General features: G+C 43.8%; 1 protein-coding gene across 6 annotated transcripts in view; it reads left to right on the top strand.

Moving 5' to 3' along the window:
• Window positions 1-2,349: 2,349 nt before the first annotated feature.
• BACH2 (BTB domain and CNC homolog 2) overlaps window positions 2,350-27,379 on the top strand; it is a 357,223-nt gene continuing 332,193 nt past the window's right edge. For 3 of the 6 annotated variants that reach the window (XM_041766588.1, XM_041766571.1, XM_041766608.1), the window contains exon 1: window positions 2,350-2,762. The gene's annotated coding sequence lies outside the window, so the exon portion shown is untranslated. Of the gene's footprint in view, window positions 2,763-14,676; window positions 15,150-27,379 lie in introns of those variants that run through there. The other 3 variants (XM_041766626.1, XM_041766617.1, XM_041766598.1) reach the window with 2 other exon arrangements.

The raw sequence follows: 27,379 nt of genomic DNA on the forward strand, positions 1-27,379 counted from the left end.
ATCTTTTAAAAAATTATATGAAATTAGTATTGGACACTCTTTTTCTTAAAGATTTTATTTATTTATTCATGAGAGAGAGAGAGAGAGAGAGAGAGAGAGAGAGAGAGAAAGAGACAAAAGACACAGGCAGAGGGAGAAGCAGGCTCCATGCAGGGAGCCCCATGTGGGACTGGATCTCAGGTCCCCAGGATCATGCCCTGGGCTGAAGGCAGCGCTAAACCGCTGAGCCACCAGGCTGAATACATCTTATAGGCTTTAATTCAAGTAACCTACTTCTAACTATTGAAGAGGAAATAACAAACTCCTTACTAGGCTTCAAGCTCCTCAAAGGCAATGGTTTTGTGTTATTCATAGCCCCAGAGCCTCACGATTGCAGTACTGGATGTAATTTTAGAGGTCAACTAGTTCTAATCCAACCACCTTGAATGACTAGGTAATACAACCTATCACAGTTGCATTTGGTTTTTCATCTCTGACTGCTGTCCCATCTCACACATGATAATTTCAAATGAAGCAAACTCCAGTCTGAGTCTTTGGCAAGTAGACTAATTGAACTGACCTAAGAGCCTTTGTTGTATCCATCTGGGATCAGAAGCAAGGTGGCAAGATCAGCTCGCACTAGTGTCCCTCTCTTCCCGCGCCCTCCCCTCCCCACCGCCACCTCCCACACCAATGTGCCCAATTCCTCACAGCTGGCTTGCTTGAAAAGAAATGAACTGGCATGACCCTCACAGGGTTCTTCTCAAGCCTGGCTCTAGAAAAACACTGACTGGTGCTATTAAAATGCACAAAGTTACCGCACTGACACTCAGATTACTTACAAGGATGAAAAATGCAGACACATCACCATCCACAAGACTAAGAACTGGCCCTGCCAGAACGGACCAGAGACCAGTATTCTCAGTCCTGGCCAGGGGGCCACGCAGGGACCTCAGAAGCAGGGTGTTTTGTCCAAAGGGGCCCCAGAGCCCAAAGTCAGGAGACTGAGATTTCCTCCTAGCTCTGGGGCTTCTCTTCATCTGAAAACCCTTAGAAGCTAGCAGAGAAAAACTCTCCGTGTGGTTCTAGACCACACGGACAGGCCCTACGATAGGGTTAGAAAAATTAGCTTGGCCCCTTTCAGCTTCCTTTGGTCCATCTCTTAGCTTTCCACCAAGACGGTCAGAATGGGGCCTTTTAAAACTCTGCCCTCCAAAGAAGGTGGCTCAGGGCATAACGCTTTGGCTGGTATCACAAGACTCCCAGGGCAATGCTTCACTGCTTCCTCAGCATATGCCAGTGCCCATTTTACAGGGGGGATTTATGATCCTCCTCTCAGTAGAGCGAGCCAAAGTTTTATAATATTCATTAAAAATCAGCACCACATGTAATAATATGGAATACTGCCGGTACACAAGGGGGCCAAGTTATAGGTGTTCAGGGAAACGCAGCAGAATTTCTTGGCCTTGGCAGGGGTAGAGTTGCAGGCACCAGCACTGCACTAACACAACCTTCTTTTATTGCAAATGTTCGTTCAGGCTAAGTCCTAATTACTTTCTGTAAAATCCTCGCCACCACCAAGCTTTCTTCTGACGGGGCAGCCACACCATCGACGGCCCGGAGCAGCAACACCCAGGCAGCCTCCAGGGTCAGAGGCAGGGGAGAGGCTGGAACACAGTAGGGGTTGGGGCTGGGGCCCAGGGCCAGGCTCTTCCTTTACACTTCGCAATTGCTCTCGCCCCTTCTCGAACAAGTCGTGGGGGCCTACAGGCTCGCTCAGCGCCGCGGGTGGGTCGGAAGCTGCTCTTCCTTGCCCCGCCCCCCTCCCGAGGGGGCCCGGTCGGCTCGGTGGGGGCCCGCGGAGCATCTTTTCCCGCCCCTCCTGGGAAAGGCCGGACGACCCAGGACCCCCGGGTCTCGGTTCCTCTGCCCGCGCTAGGGCCCTGGGCTCTGCAGCCCTCCCCACGTGCCGCACCAGCCCTCTCCACTGCCACCCCTGCCGCCAGCAGCGCCCCCCACCCTCGCCTTTCGGGGGGCCCAGGCGAGTCCCGAGCCCGGCCGGGAGCCGGGGGTCGCCCGCGGCGCGCGGCTGCACAAAGCGGGGAGCGCAGCGGCGGCCGAGGCGCGCCCCCTCCCGCGAGCCGGCCGAGCGCGCGCCGCCCCCGCCCCCGCCCCCGCCCCCGCCCCCGCCCCCGCCCCAGCCCCCGGAGCGCCATTCGCGGAGCCGCTTACGCTAGTCGCCGGGCGTACGGCGCCCCAGCGGCCGGGGAGGTGCGCTGCCCGGCTCCCGTAAAGTTATTGTGAATGGGGAGCGGGTGACGTCAGCGCCGAATGTCAACAATGTAGCGATTGAGAGTGTGGGCGTTCCGGGGAGAGCGCGAGCCGCGCGGCGCGGAGCAAACAGCGCCGAGCCGCCGCCGCCGCCGCCGCCGCCGCCGCCGCCCGAGCAGCAGCAGCAGCAGCAGCAGCAGCAGCGACCGTGCACGCCCGGGCTGCGGCCGCAGCAGCGCCAACGTGAGCGCCCGCCGCCGCCCCCGCCACCCCGCCTGCCACTCCCGCGGCCGCCCGGCCTCCCCTCGACCCTGCCCCTCCCCTCCCCTCCCCCTCCCCGGCGCACTCGGGGGGCTGGGAACCGGCTGCCATGTGATGCGCGTCCTCCCGGTGAGCTCTCGGTGACCCCCGAACCGCCCACCGCGCCGGCTCCCTCGGGGCGGGGGGGCGGCCGCAGGCTGGGAAGACGCTGGGAAGAGGAGGCGGAAAAGGACGCAAAGTTCTCGGGCGAGGTGAGTCCCCGGCCCCGGGTCCCGGGCCCCGGCGCGGCGCGGGGCGGGGGGCGGGGGCAAGTTTGCGGGGGGCGCGGGGGCGCGGAGCCGGCGGGGAAAGCGCGCGGGAGGGGAGTCGCGGCCGCCCGCCGAGCGCGCCCGGCCCGCTTTTGGGGCATTTTCTAGGAACGGGAAGGGGGTGGGAGCCGCGCCGCGCCGCGCCGAACGTGCGCTCTCGCGCCAGGCTGTTTGCGGCGGGCGCGGCGGCTTTGTATTTTGCTCGCGCCGACGGGTGTTGGGGAGCAGCAGGGGGAGCAGGAGCGGAGGGCGAGGAGTCAGGCGCGGGGAGGCGGGCTGGGCGGGCGCGCGTCCGCGCGAGCCGGAGCAGCTGTCAGACCCGCGGCCTGGCCCCCGGCCCCGGCCCCGGCCCCGGCCCCGGCCCCGGAGCCCGGCGGCCTCCTCCCTGCCCGCGGCGTCGGCGTCGCCGTCCGCGCCCGCGCCCGCGCCCGGGGCTGCTCCGCGGGGACTCGGCCGCCGCGCCTCCGCGCCCAGCTGTCAGGCGCCGCCGTGGGCGCCGGGACCTCCGCGACCGGCGCGGCGCCCAAGCCCAAGTTCAGGGTCCCGGGGAGAGGCAAGGACCGCGCGGGGCGCTGGGTGGGACCCCCGCCGGCCGGCGGCCGCGTTCTGGGGCTGCGCCCCGCCGGCTGCAGCCTGGGGGCTCGCCCGTCGGGCCGGGCCCCCCTGCACCCCTGCACCCCTGCACCCCTGCACCCTGCACCCCCCGAGCGTGCATGAAATCGGAGTGCAGCGCGCACACCCTCTCCTCCGTCCGCACACCGCAGCCTGCAAGCTCCACCTAGAGCAGGAGTCTACCCCGAGACGCCCCCCGCCTCCCCGCGCCGGGGCTCCCGGTGATGGCCCCGCAGTCCTCGGCCCTCGGCTGGGGGCTCGGCCGCCCGGTGCGGCGGGAGAGGGCGGCGGGCGGCGCTCACGGGCTGCCCCGGCCGCCCGCGAGAGGGGACTCGAGGGAGCATCTGGTCCACCGCGGGCCGGCGCAGGGTTTGCGGGACCTCGAGCCCGGGAGGAGGCGGGCGGAGCGTCTGCCCGCGAAAGGGCCGCGCCCCCTGGGCTCGGGGGTTGGGGACGCGCGGGGTATCCCCAGCACCCTCTGGCGTGTAGGCGAGTTTGACAACTTGGGGGGAAGTTCCGGTGTAGACGCTGCCCGGATGGTTTTGCCTGTGGCCGGAGAAGGCGCGCCTCGCACGCTCTTGCGCCGGGTCCCCGCGGTCGCTGCGAGCCGTGGCCCCGAGAAAGGGGAGGGACGAGGGCGCCCCACCCCCGCCCCACCCCCACCCCCACCCCCGCCCCACCCCCACCCCCGCCCGGTGCTGAGCCGCAGGCGCCCCGCGGGCCCAGGGGGGCGAGACGCGCGGTCCTCGCGCTTCCCCTCCGCCGTCTGGTGCTGCAGAGGCGCCCGGTGTGCACATTTCATCTGTTGAGCCGCTTTCACTCCAAAAGGGCAATTACTCTGGAATAAAAATCCTTTTCTGCCTAGTGGGAACCTTGGCGGAGATGATGCCTAATGAGATATTTTTGCTTTTGTCTGTTTAAGAGTAAAATCAGAGATGATCACCCTGATAACGGTTTGCTCAGATCATTAAAATGCAGCTTGTAGGAAAGGCTTGTCGGGCTGCGAAGCCCTGGCTGACATGAAGGGAGCTGAGCGTGAAAGGCTGCCACTCTTTTTGGGGGGGAGAGGGCTATTTTGGTGAGGCAGCGGGCGTCTTGCTTCAGATGTGAGGTTTGCCCCACCCTGGTTCCCTGGCAGCTCCCGAGTAAATGGCATTTTTCATTCTTGCAGGTAGCAATAAACGTGAGTCAAAATGACATCTTGTTAGAATTAGTCTTTAGTCTGTAAGAGAGATTGCTAAATTACAGTGTTGCGCTCAAACTGCTCCAGTGAAAGGTCTGTCAGCGTTTCCATTATAGATTCCGTTTTTTCAGGAGTTTATAATTTCACCGCAAAACTTGTGGTGGCTGAGAGGTTTTTCCCTTCCAGTGTTCTGGTTCAGAAAATACATCGATTGCCCAATTCTGTCCTATTTGCTGTTCCCGAAACTTGGAATGCCATTCGGAAGTGTGTGTGTGTGTGTGTGTGTGTAGGGGGGGGGTTCCCCCAAAATGGAATATGCCACCATGGAATGAAGTACTTTTGTTAGAACACACTTTATTTATGCAGAGCAGTATTTTCATTTTTGGATTTTGGAAGGGTTTAGGCTTGACATTTGGTAATCTTAAGTGTGTTAATTCCTCTGGTATCTGTCGATTCTGCAGGTGGATTGAAATGTCAGTTCGTTCTGCATATGCCAGGATTAGAGGCAAGAGCATTCCCCTCATACGTGTGTTTCTGAACTCCTAGCTAAATTATAAATACCCTTGTTTGTTACTTTTCTGCTCTTTGTCGGTTGCGTGGCAGGGTCTGCCATAGAGAAGAAGGGCAAAGGCAGACCGGGAGGGAGGGAATCCGAACAACCCCCCCTCCTCCCCCCACCCCAATTCACTTTTCAGTATCACTAATGCCTGGGAGGAAACCATTTATTCTCTTTCTGTTGAATCATGCCTTTGACTCAGTGTCTTCAGGCAAGTCCCTCACAGTCGCTCACCTCTGGCTGCTGTGTGAGGGGCTTAATTATTTGCAAACTGCCTTGAAATCCCTGGATGAAAGGCACTGCATAAGTGCAAAGTATTGTTATTCAGATATGGAATTTAATGATCCATTACAGTTCATCAGGAAATGCACTTTGCAGTGATGGTAGGAAACGTTTCCACCTGATAGAGGGTAATAATAACTGCTTAAAAGTAGGTTCAGATTACAGATGAGACAATTAACTCTAGCCATGTGCTCTTCAATTTGTTGCAATTCATTTTGTGATCAAAGTGAGTCGCGGAGAGCCAGATGGTCAGGTTCATGTTCACATCTCTCCTAGGCCAGCCCTTCACTTCTGGGCCCGCTGTCTGCACAGCCGTCGGGACTTATTCATTAGTGCTTGTGAGCTGTTCCTCAGAATGTATGATCGGGGCTCCTGTGATGCCAACAAAAGGGCTCAGGCCAATCTATATTGTTGGGAGCAGTTTAATTTTACTTGGATTAACTCACGCTTAGTGTCTCTGGTTTGGATCCAGCCTTAACAAGGGAGGAGAGAGATCCTAGAGGCTCTCTAGCTCAGCTGTGTGGGGCTTTCACTCCCCTACCTTTTGTACCTCAGATTTCAGGGGGTATGCTATCTGGCTTGTTGTAAATGCAGGCTTCATTGCTGAATGAATGACGGAATACTTAGAGAAATAAATACCCTTCCTGTTTTGCTGAGGGAGTGTGATGTGGGACTAGCTTTGTGGGCATGTGCTTGCTCTGTTGCACCCTCCTCCCCTGCTCAGAAGGATCTCACACTTGGTTGAATCTTCTGTTGTTAATCATCTTGAAATCCTGAATAATTCTTGAAGTCAGAGCCCTTCATTTTCATTTTTCACTCTCCTGGTGAGGAAGAGGGCATAGCATAGAGGGGCAGGCAGCCGCTACTTTGTCTCAGCTTCTTGTTGTCCCCTGAAGCCAGGTAGGAATGGGAGGGAATGCTGGCTTTGTGTTACCATGTCGTCGGATTTATCCAAGAGAAGCTGGGTATCTGGACTCTTCTGTAGAATCTCTCATTTTAAATATTAGCTTAACATTTTTTTGAATGTTTAATAAGAATGTGCACAGTAGCTAGAGCTGACCTGCAGGCAGCCTGTCTTCTACCACTGAACTGGCTAAAACATTGTGTTGTTTAATATTTCTGTATCTGGGGACGCCTGGATGGCTCAGAGGTTGAGCGTCTGCCTTTGGCTCAGGTCTTGATCCCAGGATCCCGGATCGGGTTCCGCATCGGGTTCCTTGCAAGGAGCCTGCTTCTCCCTCCACCTATGTCTCTGCCTCTCTCTCTCTCTTTCTCTCTTGTCTCTCATGAATAAATAAATAAAATCTTTTAAGAAAATATTTCTGTATCTGGCTATTTTCTAAAGGCCTGGCACATAATAGATGATTTATGAGTCTCCACCAAGTAAATGGTTATAGCTTTCCAAAAAGTTGAAAGATGCAAGAAAAACAGAATTTGAAATCAACACTGAGTCCCGCTCAGGAATTGATAACTTTCTTTTTGATAGAGAATGCGACATGAAAGGCCAAATGCTTAATGCCATGGGCACCATGTAGTCCTCTGCAGGTAAATAACCCATTGCTTTTGAATAACCTGTGCTCTATTTAGTTGTTATTGACCAGACCGGGTAACTTGGTTGTTTAATGCCTGAGGACCTACATGAGAATTTGACATTCGAGAACACCCACTAAAATAATAGCTGTGATTTATTGAACTCTCATTATATGCCAGGAACAGAATTACCTCCTTTACCCCTTATATCTCATTGACTCCTCAAAGCCGCCCTGTGAAATAGGCATTGTGCCCACTCTACAGAGGAGGAATTTTCTCATTTTATGTTGCAAAGAATTTCATCTGGATGCATTGTGTGTTTTCTTGACTATCTGAAGGTTATTCCCCATCCTATCTTACACAGTCCAGCCATGAGTCAATGACCAGGTGTGAGGTGGGGACCATAGTAAACAGAGGACATGGTTCCTGCTCTCACATACAAGGAACAGAGAACAATTCCGGATGTAACGTCTTTGTCAAAATCTGTGTGTATACAACAAGCACTGCATTTGCCTCCCTGTTCCTCTGCTTTTCCTTTTTTTTTTTTTTTTTAAGATTTTATTTGTTTATTCATGAGAGACAGAGAGAGAGAGAGGCAGGAAGAGACATAGGCAGAGGGAGAAGCAGGCTCCATGCAAGAAGCCCGATGTGGGACTCGATCCTGGGACCGTGGGATCACACCCTGAGCTGAAGGCAGATGCTCAACCGCTGAGCCACCCAGGTGTCCCTCCTCTGCTTTTCCTAACTGAATGTTAAAGAAGCTCCAGTGACATAGGACCCTACCAGAGGCACTAAAAGATCAGAAGCCAAGGCTGGTTGTAAAAATTTGCATTTGAGGGGAAAAGAAGATAAACTTCTGGCTTAGCTGGAGCCCCATTGGGCAAAGCAGCACTAAGTCCTTGGGAATGACAAAAAATTGCTCTTGTTTTGTCAGTGGCAGTGACCTAGTTCTGGCCCATCTTTAAATTTTATGTAAATATTTACAAATCGTTCAAGTCCAAACTGAAACCTGCTGTGAACTAAACATTTTGTAAATTCAGAGAGATTGCCCACAACATTTTTTTCTTTTGGTCTAATACATTTCATAGAAAAGTAGGTTTCTTGCCAATTCAGTGTTTTTCCTTTTACTTTTTTGTCTTTTGTTTGTTTGTTTGTTTCTTGCTAATTTCAAATGTCTACCTAAAACTGAAACCTAATCTTACCATCAGCATGCTGCTCAGCTTTCCTAAAGCTGGAAGTATCCTCAGAAATCACTACTCTGTCCTTTTCAAGGACCATTTCTTTTTTAAAGAATATGGAAATTGAACCTTGTCCTCCTAGTGGCACTACTTCATAGGAGGCAGGAATTTTGCCTTTGTTTTTCCTTGAGCTATTTTTTTTTCCAAAATAATAAATCTCCCCAATCTGAAAGCATTTCACGTACTCGTTCATTCTAGTCATTGGAATTACAGCCAAAATGTCTATCAGTCTTCCCCCAGTGACTTCATAATCATCATTTCTTCAGCATATTCCCCTGGTTAACTTCTCTTTTGTTCTTAGCCTGATAGTCCATTGTCCTTTGGTTCTGAGATATGTCATTTCCCCTCCCTGACCTTTTTGTTCATCTCCCAAAGGCTGTAGAATGCACTGCTGATATCCCTAAGAGCTGGCGCTTGGTTGCTAGCTCCCTCCTATCTTTGTGTCAGTTTTGTCTTCCTCTTCCCAAGCATTTAAATATCCACTGTCCAGCACTCCCATTCTTCTCATAATTGTTTTCCTTTGTCCCCGAGTCTACAGCTAGCGTATGACAAACTCCAGGTTCGTTTCAGAAGAAATCTTTTTGAGTGTCCAGGTCCTCCGTCAATTCTAGTCTTGCACTTACCCTTCTCTTCTTTCTCTCCTGTCATTTTCCACAGATGCTTCAGGAGTTCCCTCAGGACTCTGCATGAGTGTCACTCAGAAGGCTTATTAGATTGTGACTTTGGAGTTTAAAGTTGGGAGAGCCCGGAGTGGTTATCCCCATTCTATAAGTAGGAAAGCAAGGTGAAGGTGGGTACTTAGCAAGTCTCCTTGGTAACCCGGGAGTCACACATGATTGGCAGTTTTTATTTTCTTCCCATTCTGTATTTTCTTGATCAACAAAACCACTTGGATGCAACTAAACAGGCCAAGAGTTCATAGTGTTAGGTGATCAGAGTGCTTATGGGGAGCAAATGCACTCCTGGTTCCCTGTTCTAGTGAAGAATGGCGTCAAATAGGGGAGATGACAGGGCACCTGGGTGGCTCAGTAGGTTAAGCATCCAACTCTTGATTTCCTTCAGGTCATGATCTCAAGGTGGTGAGGTCAGCCAGCATCAGGCTCCTTGCTCAGCGGGGAGCCAGTTTGAGATTCATTCCCTCTCCTTCTGCCCCTTCCCTGTGTGTGTGTGTGTGTGTGTGTGTGTGTGTGTGTATGTGCGCGCACATGCACATGCTTTCTCTCTTTCTAAAATAAATAAATCTTAAAAAAGTAGGAGAGATGACATTAATTAGGTAGTGACAGATCACCCACTACATGTTCTGTGAAGGAAAGGTATTCCATGCAGCAGAGGGTGTAATTGGGGGATTTCACCAGATTAGGAAGTTGGGGTAGCCCTCCCTGAGGAATTATGGAGTGAAATGCCATCAGGGCCAAGCTGAAATTTCTGGCTTGCTGTTTCCTCATAGCCTCCTAATCCTATTAATTCACTACTATCTTTGGCCCTTTGGAGTATTGCATAAACCATGATATAACCCTTGGGGCCATTTTGGCAAATAATGGTTCCTGTATACAGAGTCCAGAATTGATTTATTTACTTGTGTCTTTAGAACCTGATAAAAACAGAATTGTTAATTGCCAAAAATGTGGTTTGTTTTCATACTTGGAAAAAAATTCAAGGTGGCATTTTTATTTTGAACATACTTTGAGTCATTCTTTTTTTTTTTTTTTTAAGATTTTATTTATTTATTCATGAGAGACAGAGAGAGAGAGAGGCAGAGACACAGGCAGAGGGAGAAGCAGGCTCCATGATGCGGGGAACCCAATTTAGGGGACTGGATCCTGGGACCCCAGGATCACACCCTGAGCCAAAGGCAGACACTCAACTGGTGAGCCACCCAGGTGTCACTTTGGGTCATTCTGACATTAAAATGATTAGAAGTTACTCAGACATCCCTCTCAGTTGGCTGGTATGTGTGTGACCTAGGCAGGGGTCTTTAGTGAAAATGTGAGGCCAGCTTCTGTGTGAAACCCCTGCTTATTAGCTCAGAGCAAGTTTCCAGCCTCTGTAGACCAAGAAGGATTATTTAGACTATTCTTAGCACAATTTAGAAGTTTTGACAGTATCTATATTTATTTTAATTTAAAGCATTTTTAAAAATATTTGTTTTAGAGAAAGAGTGTACAAGTGGGGGGAGAGGCAGAGGCAGAGGGAGAGAGAGAATACATAAGCAAACTCCCTGCTGAGCGCAAAGCCCAACTTGGGTCTTGATCTGAGATCTCTTGAGATCATGACCTGAGCCAAAACCAAGAATTGGTGCCTCCATAGACTGACTGAGCCACGCAGGTGCCCCAACAGTATCTTTTTAAAACATATTACCGTACTATCTGCTAAAATTCTTTTTCTTTGATGATAGCTAACCTATGTTGGGAGCTTCCTATTTGTGTTACTTATATTAACTCATTAAATCCTTTTAATAATCCAGAGCTAGGTGTGATCATTAGAAGCTGAGGTACAGATGTCACCCAGCTAATGAGAGGTAGAGCTGGTATTGGAAACTAGGTGTCTGAGGCTAGAGCCTGTTCTCTTAACCACTTATGCTATTTTGCCCCCTCCCCCTCTCCCCTACTTTTCTTTTTTGCTCTCTAGCAAAAGTTCTCAGAAGTGGAAGTATAGGCCAACTCACTCTGAAATATTGGATTATTTTGTTGATGCCTATTTGAAAGATAAAATAGAAAAATAATGTGTCAGGGAACTTCAGTGAATGTTAGTTTTGTGTTTCATATGATTCACTTTCTAATAATTTCATTCCTCAGGTCTAATGGTCCATTTGGGGATCAGAGAGCACAAGTGGTGATCTAAAGACAAGAGAAGAACTAGATAAAGAACATGAATCCCATGGCTCTGTCCCCAGGATTTCCTTACAGTTCAAGCTTCTGCCTTTTGTTAAGTGATGACTTTGTTTTTAGCTTTTCTTCTTTCTTTCTTTCTTTCTCTTTCTTTCTTTCTTTCTTTCTTTCTTTCTTTCTTTCTTTCTTTCTTTCTTTCTTTCTTCTTTCTTTCTTTCTTTTCTTTTCTTTTCTTTTCTTTCTTTTCTTTCTTTCTTGATATAGGAAAGGTGAAAGAAACCATTTCTATAATAGGTTTCTTTCTACCTAGGTGGAAGAATTTCATCTAGAACCAAATCCGTTAGAGCTCCTAATTAGAAATATTAGCTACTAGTAGCAGATAAAAGCAGGTAACCTTTGCTCTCATTCTAGTCAATTTCAGGAAGAGATTATCTTGCCAGATTAGCATGTTGCAACTCTCAACTGGGGATTTGAATGGTTTTAAAGGACTCAGCTAGGCAGTTGGTTTGGCAGTGACCTGATCACCCCGGTTAGCAGGGTCATTGTTGAGAATGCTGACTCAGCTCTGCCCTGGGATGGTCATCCAACTTGTCTTCCTTAGTCAAGAGGCATCATTCTTGGGAGCCGCTGGAACATCAAGCATACATTTGAAGCTCAATTTGGAAAATGATCTAGCGTATGAATGTATTGTGCTTATTTTTCAGTATTTAGTTCAAATTTTGGAGATGGCTAAGTGAGGAGATGCTTAGTGTGTCACTGTTGGAGGTTTTAAGTGATTAAAAAAATCAAGCAGATGAGTGCATAAAGATTTCTATGCAAACAATGATGAGCTTAAATTAAAGCTGCTGATTTCGTGTGAGAATTACTTGCATTGATTTGTAGAATATCTATATGGGTTCAAGATTCCATATTATGCAAATGAATGAGCCCTGAAGAGTCAAACTGTGAAAAAAATGAAATTAACTATAAAGATATTATTACCCATTCAGCAAGTGGAAAATGCAGACATACTTAGAGTTAACCCTTACTTTTCATATATCTCCTTGGGGAGATCAGTGTCAGGGATGATGATCCTTTCTGCAGTTGTAAAGCCAGGCAAGGTTTGCTGTCAGTCCTCTGACTCCATCCTATTCTGCTTTGCAGCCACCAGTACCCTTAACTAGTCTTCTTGTTCCCTTTCAGAACCAACCTAAGAAAGGGATTTTATGAAACTAGTTTTACTATGGTATAAATAATAGCATACCTGGTACCATTACTTCTTTCTGAAGCATCAGCATATTAATAGGAGACAAAGCCAAAGAGGTGAAATTCTGTAGATGGAAATGGTTAAGATTTCACATGCTTGTAAGCTGGTTATGGGAGGACATCTCTGAGTGGAGAGAGGGCTGTTTATAAGTCAACCCTCGATAGAGAATATAGATTAGCACATTAGAGGATAAAAACCACTGTAATATTAAAACTATAAAGGACCAATGATTTTTTTTCTTTTTTTTAAATTTTTATTTATTTATGATAGTCACAGAGAGAGAGAGAGAGAGAGGTAGAGACACAGGCAGAGGGAGAAGCAGGCTCCATGCACCGGGAGCCCGATGTGGGATTCGATCCCGGGTCTCCAGGATCGTGCCCTGGGCCAAAGGCAGGCGCCAAACCGCTGCGCCACCCAGGGATCCCCAGGACCAATGATTTTTAATGTTATAATACATTTGTCAGGGACACCTGGGTTGCTGGCTCAGTGGTTGAGTGTGATCCCAGGATCCAGGATCAAGTCCCACATCAGACTCCCTGCGAGGAACCTGCTTCTACCTCTGTGTCTCTGCCCCTCTCTCTTTGTGTCTCGAATGAATGAATGAATGAATGAATAAATAAATAAGTACATTTGTCAGTGAACATCACCTTCCTCCTGCCAAATACTAGATCCGATTACATAACCTGTGTAACAAGATGGTGTGTTATTTGACATTTAAACAGAGCTTCAGGGGAAAGCCACATGGTTTATAATTAGGAATGTTTGTCATTCAGTAGCAGTTAACCCAAAATACTCTGTTATCCCTAAATGTTGCATTTTAGGAGGCAAAAAAAGCAATGGACCCCACTCAGCTGCCTCCCGACCCTACTTTACTAACAATTACTAAGAATTGAGTTGATACATTTAAAAACTGTCCTATGCTACTAGCAGGGTAATGACATCTGGATGTTTGGAGAAGTTGATTGACTAATGAAACCATGCTTATTTTAGGTAGACATGTTGCTTGCTAAATACTCAGTCATGGAGTTGCACTGCCTTGCCTGGTACCCCTCCCCCAAGGTAACCTCCTCCAGCAACCATGCTATGTTGAGTTGATGGCGCCATCTAGTGCCAATCTATGGAACTGTCCTGCTGGACTTGTTCTTCCTTTGCTGGGCGGAGAGTACCCCTCTCTGGGAGTACACTGCACTGTGGGGGACCTTTCTCTAATTCCTACCTTTCCTCTGTCTTCAGAGTTTAGTTATACCCTAATGCCTTCTTTTCTCCATAACTCCATTTCCTTCTCTTCCTCATTCACTAGTATCCCCTTTTTGTAGCCTTTCTTCCATTTTCTCTTCCAACTCTTATTCATTCTTTTTTGAAGAAAAAAAAAATCGGTGCTCACAACTGATAAAGATTTTTCTAAAGATACGTTATGCCAAAGTAAGAGAATGCCTTGCATTTTAAAATGAAATTAATCCTTTAAACCATGTTAAAAGAACCAAAGTGAAACGAAAGACAAAGTCCAAAAATCTTATTTAGAAAGACTATCCCCTTATCTTCCTCTTATTAGATGCCTCCTCAAAAGTAGTCAGTCAAGAAGGTGGTTTGTTTGTTTTTAATTGGTTTTGGAACTATTGTTATAGTATTACTTTCTCTTTCTAAATTGCAAATTTAACCTCTCACTCGTATTTTACATTCAAGACAGTTCCATGGACTATTCTGGAACACTATCTCACTGGCATGACATTGTCTCTATGGAAAAATGTGTTCCAAGTTCCAGACCACCAGGTTTCCTGTAGATTTTTGGGTCTTGTATTAAATGAGAGAAGAGAGATGAAAGACGTGTAGGACAAACCTGAGATGTAATTACCCTACAACGTTTGTGGGATCTGAATTAGTGTACAGGTTTAAGTCTCCCACATCAAACAGTAGATTTTAAATTTCCACTTATGTTAAGCATCTTGATATTGTGGGTTTGAAAGTAAGTCCCCTCTGAAAAACAGGAACTGTGCTTGTCTGTTACCAGTTTTTTTGTGGTCAATATGGCAACTATTTTGATTTTTCAGAAGGGAGGAAAAGCAGTTAAATCCAGTTAAAATTAAAACCAGTTAAAATTAACTGGCTTGTGAGATTTGAATGCAGCTGTTCCACACATCACAACACCGACAGTGAGTTGTTTGTTTATTACCACTATTAATTATTATTAGTTGTTGCTACTTTTTTGAGCAGTGGCATATAGATTATTTATATTTTTGGTGTAACCTTAGAAAATAGAACTGCAAGGGTAGAGAGGTTCCTGTTTGCTAATTTGCATGTACCTTGTTTTGATTTTTGCTGGGTAGGTGTGTGCACCTTATGTATGCAAGAGTAATTTAGCATGTCAGCAGTTTCCTACCAGAAGCGCTTGCTGACTCATGCAGCTGTTGCGGCACTCAGCTGGCCACACTGTAAACTGCCCACAGTACCAGTGCTGTCCTTGGAGAGCACCCGGGCTGTTGAGCGGCTGGCAGGCTATTTTCAGATCTGTAGTCATTGCTGAGCTGGGTTCCCTTCTTCCAACAGCCAATCATATCCTTTGCATTGTAGGGTAGGCTGTTGGGCATATTCCTACCTTTGTAGAGGCTGCCTAAGAATCACGGCATTTCTGGGAGTCCCTCAGGAGAATGGCTTTTTTCCCCTTCATTTTAGTTTTCTGGGATTCTTTAAGGGAAGAAGGGTAAGGGGATGATATTAAGGGAAAAGATAGATGCTATTATTTTTTTTCCCTTGCGCTAGAAAGAACTTTCATAAACCTTTAACATAGGTTTACTTAGTGTAAATGAAACCTGACCTACTTCTCCCACCGTGAGGAGTGTTGTGCCTTCAGGGGGAAGGTAAGAGAGTGGGTGCTCAGTGGCTGGCCTGACACGGTTTTGTGTGGTTCAACCCCTCAAGTGATGACAGAGTTTGTTTATATCTGTTGCATGTTATTAACGTTATATATATATATATATATATATATATATACATATATATATACACACACACATACACAACAACCTGACCTCAGGTCATTTTAAATCTGGCATATATTTTCAAAGATGGTTTCACTGTTTGTTTTTGGAGTTCAGTTCTGCTTATTTTCATCAGAAAGTGTGAAATGTTACTTTTTTGAGGTTTCTAAATAAACTTCCTTTTGCAGATACAAGTTGATCAGATCAACCTAAACCATCTTGAGAAGGGTGAATAACTTGACATCAGGTGGGGAAGGAAAGCTTTGCACATCCTTGAGGAGTTCTCCTTTTTTTTCTTTTTCTTTTTCTTTTTTTTTTTTTTTTAGCTTCAGTAAGCATTGTGAAGCAGCTTTGACCAGTAATAAAGAAAAAACCAAGCCACAGTGACTGTGTGTAACATGATGTTGATGGAAGTTCTTGGTTTCCGCCGATACAAATGACTCATCAGTATCAATAGAATTGTGACTTCTAATAATAACACAGTGCAAGACCTTCACAACATGTGGTTTTAGCCTAGCTGTTAGTGAAAGGTTGGAAAATATTAGTTTGAGCATTTTTTTTTCTGATCTCATGATTTCACCCAAGTATAAAGTTGTTTTTTGTAGGTGTGATGATCACACTCTTGTTTTTTCATCTTAGTGTTTTTAGTTTCATTATGACCACATAGCCAAAGTCAGATCATTTCATCGTTTAGAAATCTGTGTAGTAAGCATCTCCTGTCAGGGCTGTGTTTTGAGGGAAATGTGGCTGAAAAGCAAATCCTCCCTGAACAGAGAAAGGAAAAAACTGGTACCCACTACACTCCACGGAGCTGCTTGCCTCCTACACAGCGTCTACTATGGAGGGCTGTGGTATTGCTGACTAGCCCTGTTGCTGCGTGAGTCATCGTCAAAGGATTCCAAGAGGAAGGTTAACAGAAAATGCGAGTCAGAGGAAAGAGCAGAGTGCAGTAGGGGCACTTATCACAGGAGGAAGGGCCTTGCCTCCCTTCCCTGGTCAAGGGGCTGCCCGGAAGACCCTGAACATCATGGGGAGGGCCAGGGCGTGTTTACACAGTGCTGCCTATTTACTTGCGTCTGTCCATGTGAGCATTCTTGTTTTCCTGTTTAGTTTTGGTTTGTTTTGCCTGTAGTTTGGCCAGACCATCCAGGATCGTTATCTTAGCTGTGTACCACAGAGGTCTTACCCAAGAAGAGCCTTTCCTTTTTGCCTGTTGTAAGACAAGCAACTGAATTTGTAGAATTTCTAGTTTTTTTTTTCTTCCCAAACCTCATCTTTAGAAAGGTTCTGTCGTTTGTTTCCTAGTGATTTTTGCCATGTTAGCTTTGTTGCGGGAAATAAACGCTTAGAGGAAGCACAAAATTAGAATTTTATTAGTTCAAATTTTGTGTCAGTCTTGCCTTTTTCATATTACGTTGTAGACAGATTTTTTTTTTCTGGTCTCCCGCCATTTTACCAATATTTTGGGATTTTAACACTAGTACCTCCCTGTTACACGCTTTTATCCTTGTGTCTTGGTACTCTGTGGAGTTTCCTTTTGGGCCCCTTTTACTTTCCCTCTTTTGGCACATATTTGCATTTCTTTCTGTGAGCACTCCCTTCTTCTTGCTTGTTCTCTGAGATTCTTCTCCTGCTTGCTTGCTCACACCCCTTTTTCACACCTGGGCACGTACATACACATGCATGCCTAATTACCTATCTCCATGCACACCCATGTGTGCATACATGCACCTACACGGTGCTCCTCTCTGACCCTGGTCTCTTGCTCGTGGAGACCCCCACAGTGGCCTCAGCTGCTGCTACTGTTGCCATCCTTGCCAGCAGCCTGTTTCTGGAAGAGGTTATTCAGGTGGGAAGGAAATCAGGAGAGTCGGAACTGACTTCCTACCTGCTACTGAGAATGCATCCTGGGAAGGAGGCCACATTTTGAGAAACCAGGAAAAGGCCCAAGGGAGGCCCCAGCTTCAGAAGCCAGGCTGGAGGGATCCCTGGGTGGCTCAGTGGTTGAGCGTCTGCCTTTGGCTCAGGTCATGATCCTGGGGTCCTGGGATCGAGTCCCACATTGGGCTCCCCACAGAGAGCCTGCTTCTCCCTCTGCCTATGTCTCTGCCTCTCTCCGTGTGTGTCTCATGAATAAATAAATAAAATCTTAAAAAAAAAGAAGCCAGGCTGCAGATGCCAGGCTCAGGGAAGTGGGCAAAGGAAGATGAGAGGTTGAGATGGTTCTGTCACCCAGCCTTAAGTTTGAGAATCCCCATGGTGTCAGAAATGCATCTAGATGGGGTGGGGTAGCTGAGAGAAATAGGGGGAGGAAGAAGCCCAGAACCCAGAGTGTGAAAGAGAACTGGAATCTTTGAATGGCGTTCTGGCTGTCAATATGCTTGTACAGCCTGCCTGCTCTGTGGGAACAGGCAGGAAAATCCATGGGACACACAGTAAAGAGTAGCTCTATCACATTAGCCTCAGGCTTTCTCCCACACCTTAAGGGAGACCTTCCCTGACACCCCATGGAGTGCAGGGACCGCCTTCTCAGGTGTCCCACTCCTTTCCTTTCCTTCTTTTTCTCCAAAGATTTTTATCACCTGACATCCTATATGTGTTGCTTGCTTGTTTATTGTCTTCCTTGTGACATAAGCTCAGGAGTTAGTGTTTCCTCTGGTCGCTGAGGTACTGCCAGTACCTGGGAAAGTGTCTGGCACTCGGGATGCTCAGTGAATATGTATTTATTGAATGAATGAATGAATGAATGAATGAATGAACTCACTGACTTTCCCTCTTTAAAAATCACCTACAACTTCTTGCTGCCCACAGAGGTCTGAACTCCATGACAGAAGATTTGGAGCTTCTCATAACCTATTCCCACCCTCCCATTTCAGATGTCTTTTTAATTTTTATTATTATTATTATTTTTTACCAGTGTTAACTTCATTTTGACTTCAGTTAAATGCTTCTTGAACCAATTCATGTTTTTATTTTGTACAATTTTCTAATGTATGAATCACATATGTTGATGCAAGTTTTTAAAATTTATCCTAAAATTACTTCTTAGACAAATCAGTACTTATGAGAATTAACTGTTTGTGGATAACTCTGTTAGGCACAGAATATGGTATGTGGGATACAATATCAGTGTAAAGTATGGTCCCTGTTTATAGGAAAATTGTTTTATCTTGGAAATGACACATATAAACATGAAGCATTTGGAGTACAGTGCATGGTAGTATGTGATGAAGGGCAAGGGTGAGTAATAGAGATAAATATGGTAGGAGTTGGGAGAAAAGAGTCAGCAAGGATTGGAGGGTGGGGAAACTTAAAAAGGAGGAGTTGGATCTGTATATGTCCTTAAAATATTTGGGGATTTACTGAAGTGGTCTTTAATTCCCTACTTGATACCTTCACAATGTTATAGATGTCAGGTCAGCTTTATTATTCATACTGTCCATATCGATATTCCTTTCTTGACCATTGTTAAGATGTAATGAATGGGGTTGCCTGGTTGGGGGGGGGCTCAGTCAGTTAAGCATCTGAGTCTTGGTTTCACCTCAGGTCATGGTCACCTGGGTTGTGAGATCAAGCCCCATGTCAGGCTCTGAGCTCAGTGGGGACTCTGCTTGAAGATTCTCTCCCTCTGTCCCTCCCCCACTCACATACATGCATGCTCTCTCTCTGAAATAGATCAATAAATCTTTTTTAAAAAATGGAATGAGTGGAGGGATATGAAGGATTCTAAGTGCAAACATGCAAAATTCTCCTATATAGTACAAAAAGTTTAAAATGTATCAGGAGTCCTTCCCTTTCATTGTTTGAGAAAAATGTGCATAGAAATTCTGTCACTAAAACATGAACACAAACCTTTTGGGAAAGGTGAGAATAGAATCCCGAGCCTACCTTGTCCTGCAGACACATTGAAGCAACAGCTACATTATGCAGCTAACTCTGAAAACATCTTGAAGATTGGCAGAACATATATTCCACAACTAACTGTAGAGAGGAGGCCACATCAAAAAGGGTAGGAGGGGTAGAAATGCGGTTAGGAACCAAACCCTTGGCACAACTCACTGCAAACAGGAGGGATGACATAAGCAAGGGGGTTCAGACTCCACACTGGCCCTGAGGACCCACACTGGGCAGATAAATCCCCATAATATCTGGGTTCAAAAATCAGGAGGCTTAACTCTGGGCGAACCAAAAGGTGATAGGAAACAGAGTTCTTGCCTTTCAAGAGCCAGCACATTAAATAACTTAGTCTGAGACATAGCACAGCAGTGGCAGTTTAAAAGTGCCAGGGATATACCTGAAGGAGGTTTATTGACTAATCTCAGAATGTGTGCCAGCGGAGTGGGGATCTGCAGGGGATTTCTATGTAAACAAAAATGCTAGCAGGCACCATTTTTCTAGGCCTTCTTCAGCCTAGATAACCAGACACTTGTAGGAGCCAACCAGTTCTAACACTATCCTTCTACCTTGCTAGCACCATGAGCCCCACCCTGGTATTCTCCTGCTGACCTGTCCCACCCAGCCTATCTACTTTAGCAGGGATCCCTCCAAAATGGCTACTGCTTCATCATGCCTAATAGGCAGCCCTGGCTGGGACTCTTGCTTTTTCAAAGTGACTGCTGCCTTAGGAAGGAGGGAGAAACCCCCACATACCCAAAGGCCCATAGTTCCTGCAGCCAGACTCTTAGCTGCTCAGAGAGCAAGCCCTGACCTTCAGTGTGCCTGCAGCTGGGGTAGAGAAGCTAACTGCAGACAGGCTGAGTGCCAGCCCTGTCCACCAATGAGCCTGTAGCCAAGCCTCTCAACAGTCAGGGATAAAACCCTGTGCAGTGTACCCACAGTGGACATAGGAAATCATTGCAGCCAATTAGGCCAAAAGCAGCTCAGCCTTAACAGGAGGGAACATTCAGTCCACGCAGGGGCCACTTTTAGATACCTAGTTCTGGGGACCAGGGGGGATTGCACTACTGGGCATCACAAGACCTCTGTTAGACAAGGCCACTACTTCCAGGACCAGGAGATGTAGCTGACCTACTTAGTACATAGAAACAAATGCAGAGAGTTAGACAAAATGAGACAAAGGAATATGTCTCAAATTTAAAAACAAGACAAAGTCACGGGATATGAGCTAAATGAAACAGAGGTGGAGTTCAAAGTTACTGTCATAGAGATAGTCCCTGGATTGAGAAAAGAGTGGGTGAATTCAGAACTTCAATAAAGAGATAGAAAATACAAAAAAAAAAGAACCAGTCAGAGCTGAAGAATTCAGAACTTAAATGAGAAATTACTCTAGAGGGAATTAGCAACAGATTAGAGGATGCAGAACAGATCAGCAATCTGGAACAAGGATTATGGAGAGCAACCATGCTGAACAGCAAAAGGAAATAGAAATAATAAAAATGAGAAAAGGTTAAGAGAACTCTGTGACATCATCAAGTGTAATACCATTCACATTACAGGGATTTCAGATGGAGAAGACATAGACAGGAGACCAGAAAACTTATTTGAAGTAATAAAAACTGAAGATTTTCCTAATCTGGGGAAGGAAACAGACACTAGGAAGCAAAGATATTCCCTAATGAGATGAATTCAAAGAGGTCCACACCAAGACACATAATAATTACACTGGCTAAAAGTAATGATAAAAAGGGGATCTTAAAAGCAGCAGGAGAAAAGGAAAGTTACATACAAGAGAAATCCTCTAGTGCTCTTGGCTGATTTTTCAACAGAAATTTTGCAGGCCGGAAGAGAGTAGCATGATATATTTCAAGTCCTGAAAGGAAAAAACCTACAATCAAGAATACTCTACCAGGGAAGGCTATCATTCAGAATTGAAGGAGAGATAACTAGTTTCCTATACAAACAAAAGTGTTCATCACCACTGAGCCAGTCTGACAAGATATGTTAAAAGGAATTCTTTAAGTGGAAAGAAAAGGCCATAAGTAGAAATAAAATTATGAAAGGAAAGAATTTTAGAGGTGAAAGGAAATATATATTAATAGTGGTAGATTAATTACTTATAAAGTCAGTATGGAGATTAAACATAAAAGTAGTAAAATGAATTATTTCTACAAAAATTAGGGAATATGCAAATTAAAAAGATATAAAATATGACATGTACATAAAACATGGTGGAGGAGTAAAAATTTAGTGATTTTAGAATGTGTTTGAACTTAAATGATCATCAATTTAATATAGACTGCTTTACACATAGGATGTTATATGTGACTCAAATGGTAACTACAAATAAAAAACCTATAATACGGTGCTGGATGGCTCAGTGGATTAAGTGTCTGCCTTTGGCTCTGATCATGATCCCAGAGTTCTAGAATCAAATTCCTCATCAGACATCCTGCTTAGTGAGGAGCCTGCTTCTCCCTCTCCCTCTGCCTTTCCTCCTGGTTGTGCTCTCTCTCCCTCTCTCTGTCAAATAAATAAATAAAATCTTTTAAAAAAAAAACCCTATAATAGATATAGAAAAAGTAAAGAGAAAGGAATCCAAGCATAATATTCCTACAAGGGAAGAGAGCAAAAGAAAGAAACAGAAAAGAACTATTGAAACAGTGAACAAAATGTCAAGTACATACCTATCAGTAATGACTTTAAATGTAAATGGACTAAGTGCTCCAATCAGAAGAATGGATGACGATGGATTAAGAAAACAAGACTGAGCTATATGCTACCTACAGTAGACTCACTTCAGACCTAAAGACAAACTGAAAGTTAAAGGGATTGAAAAAGATATTCCATGCAAATAGAAGAAAAAAAAAAGCCAAGGTAGCGGGGCAGACTGAACAGATTAAAACAAAAACTGTAGTAGAAGACAAAGAAAGGCATTACATAATGATAAAGGAATCCATCCAACAAGATGATGTAACAATTGTAGATAACTATGCACCCAACAAAGGAGCACCTAAATACATAAAGCAAATATTAACAAACATAAAGGGAGAAATTGATAGTAATATAATAATAGTAGAGAATTTTAACACCCCAATGGATAATCATCAGCAAACAGTTTATTCAATAAAGAAATGACAGCTTTGAATGACACATTATATGGACTTAACAGAAGTATACAGAACATTCTAGTGCACATTCAGGTGCACTGTAACATTCTCCAAGATAGATCACATGTTAGACCACAAAACAAATCTCAATAAATTTAATAAGACTGAGGTCATATCAAGCATCTTTTCTAACCACAATGGCATGAAACTAGAAATCAATTATAAGGAAAAAATCTGGAAAAAACACGAATATGGGAGGCTAAACATCTACCAAACAACAAATGGGTCAATGAAGAAATCAAAAAGGGAAAAAAAATACATAGAGTCAAGTGAAAATGAAAACACAACAATCCAAAATCTTTGGAGGGCAGCAAAAGCAGTTCTAAGAAGGAAGTTTAAATGATACAAGCCTATTTCAGGAAACAGGAAAAATCTCAGATGAGCAATCTACCTTATAACTAAAGGAACTAGAAAAAGAACAAACAGAACCCAAGATTAATAGAAGGAAGGAAATTATAAAGATCAGAGCAGAAACAAATGAAATAGAAACTAAAAAAAGAAAGAAAAGATAAATCAAGAGCTAGTTCTATAAAAGATAAGCAAAATTGATAAACCTTTAGCCAAACTCATCAAGAAAAAAAGAGAGAGGAGTCAAATAAGTAAAATCAGAAACGAAGGAGGAAAAATAGCAACTGACACCACAGGAATATGAAGAATTGTGAGAGAATACTAAAAGAAATTTTATGACAACAAATTGGACCACCTAAAAGAAATGGATAAATTCCTAGAAACATACAGTCTTTCAAAATGGAATCAGGAAGAAATAGAAAATGTGAACAGACCAATTACTAGTAATAAAACTGAATTGGTATTTTAAAACAAAAAAACAAAAGACTCCCAACAAATGAAAGTCCAGAACCAGACAGCTTCACAGGTGAATTCTACCAAACATTTAAAGAAGAGTTCATGTCTGTTCTTGTCAAACTATCCCAAAAAATAAGAGGAAGGAAAACTTACAGATTCATTCTACAAGGCATTACCCTGTTATCAAAGCCAAAAACATGACAAAAAGGGAAAATTACTGGTCTATCCATGATGAACATAGATGCAAAAATCCTCAACAAAATGTTGGCACGTTGAATTCAATAATACTGTAAAAGGATCATTCCCCATGATCAGGTGTCTGGGATGCAAAAGTGGTTAAATATTCACAAATCAGTCAGTATGATACATCACATTAACAAGAGGAAGACAAAAAACTATAGGACTATCTCAGAAGATGCAGAAAAAGCATTTGATTAAATTCAACATTCATTCATGATAAAATCTCTCAACAAAATAGTCTTGGAGGGAATGTACTTCAACCTGACAAAAACCATAAAAACCATATATGAAAAATCCACAGCTAATAGCAATGGGGAAAAAACAAAGTATTTTCTCTAAGATCAAGAACAAGACAGTGATACCCACTGTCACCGCTTTTATTCAACCCGGTGCTATAAGTCCTAGCTGCAACAGTCAGGCTAGAAGAAGAAATAAAAGGCATCTAGATTGGTGAAGCAGAAGTAAAATTGTCATCATTTGCAGATGATATGATACCATATATAGAAAAGACTAAAGACTCCACCAAAAACAAAAAGCCTATTAGAACGAAAAAATTCAGTAAAGATACAGGAATAAAAATATACAGAAATCTGTTGTATTTCTATACACTGATAATAAAGTAGCAGAAAGGGAAATTAAGAAAACAATCCCATTACATTGCACCGCAAAAAAAATACATTTAACCAACAATGAAAGACATATACTCTGAAAACTGTAAGACATTGATGAAAGAACTTGAAGACAACACATACAATTGGAAAGAAATGCCATGCTTATCAATTGGAAGAATTAATATTGTTAAAATGTCCATATTACCCAAAGCAATCTACAAATTTAATGAAATCCCTACCAAAATATTAATAACATTTTCCATAGAACTGGAACAATTAATCCTAAAATTCATATGGAACCACAAAAGACCTTGAGTAGCCAACGCAATCTTGAGAAAAAAGAACAAAGTTAGAGGCATCATAATCCCAGATTTCAGGATACACTGCAAAGCTGTAGTAATCAAAACAATATGGTACTGGTACAAAAATGGACACAAAAATCAATGGAACAGGATAGAAAGCCCAGAAAGAACCTGGGCTTATCTTTCTTATCTTTCACACTTACATGATCAATTAATCTATGACAAAGGAGGCAAGAATATACAACGTGGGCAAAGATAATTTCTTCACTAAATGGTGTTGGGAATATTGGACAGCTACATGTAAAAAAATGAAACTGGACCACTTTCTTATACGGTCTACAAAAATAAATTAAAAATGGGCTAAAGATCTAAATGTGAGACCTAAAACCATAAAATCCTACTAGACAAAAACATAGGCAATAATCTCTTGGACATCAGCCTTAGCAACACATTATTGGATATATTTCCTCAGGCAAGGGACACAAAAGCAAAAATAAACTATTGGGACTAAGCTAACACAAAAAGCTTTTGCACAGCAAATAACACCACCAAAAAACCAAAAAAGGCAAACTACTGAATGGGAGGAGATATTTTAAAATGATATATTTGATAAAGGATCACTATCCAAAATATATTAAGAATTTATACAACTCAACACCAAAATGCCCCACAAACAAACCAATTAAAAAACGGACAAAGATGGAGTGCCTGGCTGTCTCAGTTGGAAGAACATGTGACTCTTGATCTCAGAGTTTGAGCCCCACATGGGATGTAAAGATTACTTAAATAAATAAAAACTTAAAAGGGCACCTGAGTGGCTCAGTTGGTTAAGCGTCTGCCTTCAGCTCAGGTCATGATCTCAGGGTCCTGTATCAGGCTTCCTGCTCAGCAGGGAGTCTGCTTCTCCTTCTCCCTTTGTCCCTGCCCCCTGCTGGTTCTCTCTCTCTCTCTCTCTCTCTCTTTTTCAAATAAATAAATAAAATCTTTAAAAAAAATAAAAACTTAAAGGCAGAGGATCTGAATAGAGATTTTTCCAAAGAAGATATATAGATGTCCAACAGACACATGAAAAGATGCTAGACATTACTGATCATCAGGGAAATGCAAATCAAAACCACAATGAGATATCGCCTCATACCAGCAAGAGTGGCTAGTATTAAAAAGATAAGAAATAACAAGTGTTCTCTAGGATATGGAGAAAAAGGAACCTGCTTGCATTGTGCATGAGAATGTATGTAAATTGGTGTAACTACTGTGGAATACAGTGTGAAATTCTCAAAAAATTATAAATAGAAATACCATATGATCCAGTCATTCCACTGCTGGGTATTTACCCAAAGAAAATAAAAACACTAATTCAAAAAGATATATTTACCCCTATGTTTAATGTGGTGTTATTTAAAATAGCCAAGATTTGGAAACAACCCAAGTGTCTGTCAGTAGTTGAATGGATAAAGAAGATGTGGTATAGATACACAACGGAATATTACTCAGCCATAAATAAGAATGAAATCTTGCCATTTGCAATACATGGATGGACCTTGAAGGTATTATGCAAAGTGAAATAAATTAGAGAAAGACAGATACCATATAATTTCACTTTTATGTGGAATCTAAAAAGCAAACCAAATGAATAAACAGAAAATCAAACAGACCCTTAAAATATATGGAACAAACTGGTACTTGCCAGAGGGGACGTGGGTGAGAGGGTGAATGAAATAGCTGAAGGGCATTAAGAGGTACAAACTTACAGTTAAAAAATAAATAAATTGTGGAGATGAAAAGTACAACAGAGGGAATGAAGTCAGTGATGTTGTAATGTTCTATTGTGACATATAGTGACTATACTTATCATAGTGATGATTGAATAATGTACAGAATTGTTGAATTACTATGTATACCTGAAGCTGATATAATGTATATATGTCAAACTATACTTCAACTAAAAATATGAAGAGTGAAAAAATAAGTTTAAAGTAGTTGATCATAAATGGCACATATATATGGGACTGGTCCAGCATGTGTAAAGAACACATATGCATCAATAAGAAAAACCCAGATAACCCAATTAAAAAACATTGTACATTTATATACTTAAGCCTTTCACAAAAGAAACTAAATGGTTAGTTTATAATCAAACACATGCAAATTAAAATGATAATATACCTTACACATTCTTTGGATTGGCAGAAATTTAAAAGTCTGACAATACCATGTGCTGCCAGAGATGTGGGGAGATCTTGTATGTAGCTGGTAGGAGTATAATTTGATAACAGTTACATTGGAAAACAGCCTATTACCTAACCAGCTCAACCTGCTAATGATTTAGAACCCAGCAGTGTTGGTCCTACATATACATTTAGGAAAAAACTCTTGCTGAAGTGCTTCAAGAAACACAATGTTGAAAGAAGTATTGTTTACAGAAGCAAAAACTGGAAACAACCCAAGTGCCCATCAACATTGGATTGAATCCACTCGTTTCTGCTATATATATATTGCACTAGGATACTATTTGGCAGCAAGAAATGAGCTATTAACACTACTACATAGAGGAGAGGGTTTAGAGGAGGCATCCTTGGTGGTTCAAGTCAAGGGTTGTGCCTGGACTCAAAAGCAGGTGTAGCCACTTAAGATTTTGTGATCTTGGGCAAGTTTCTTAACCTGTTTCTTCATCTGTACATTGGGGAAAATAATGGTGTCTATCCAATAGGATTGTTAGGAGGATTACATGAGTTAATATTTGTGGCATGCTTAGGAGAATGATTGGCATGTCATAAGTTCTGTGTGTTTGTTAAACAAATAAAAAATGCATGCATCAATATGGATGAGTCTTATAAACATAATGTTGAATAAAATAAGCGAGACACAGAAGAATATGTACAGTATGATTCCATTTTTGTAAGGTTCAAAAGCATGTTAAACTAAATACATCATTTAGGGATGCATATATAGATGGTAAAACTATGAAGAAAATTAAGGGAATGATTGTCACAAAACCCATCAATATAACCATCACTTCCAGAGGTGATGGAATGGGCCATGCTGGGGAAGGGCTCGTTAGGGGATTCCAAAGCCTGGCAATGTTT

This window comes from Vulpes lagopus, chromosome 1 (assembly GCF_018345385.1).
Source record: "Vulpes lagopus strain Blue_001 chromosome 1, ASM1834538v1, whole genome shotgun sequence".
Classification (NCBI taxonomy): domain Eukaryota; kingdom Metazoa; phylum Chordata; class Mammalia; order Carnivora; family Canidae; genus Vulpes; species Vulpes lagopus.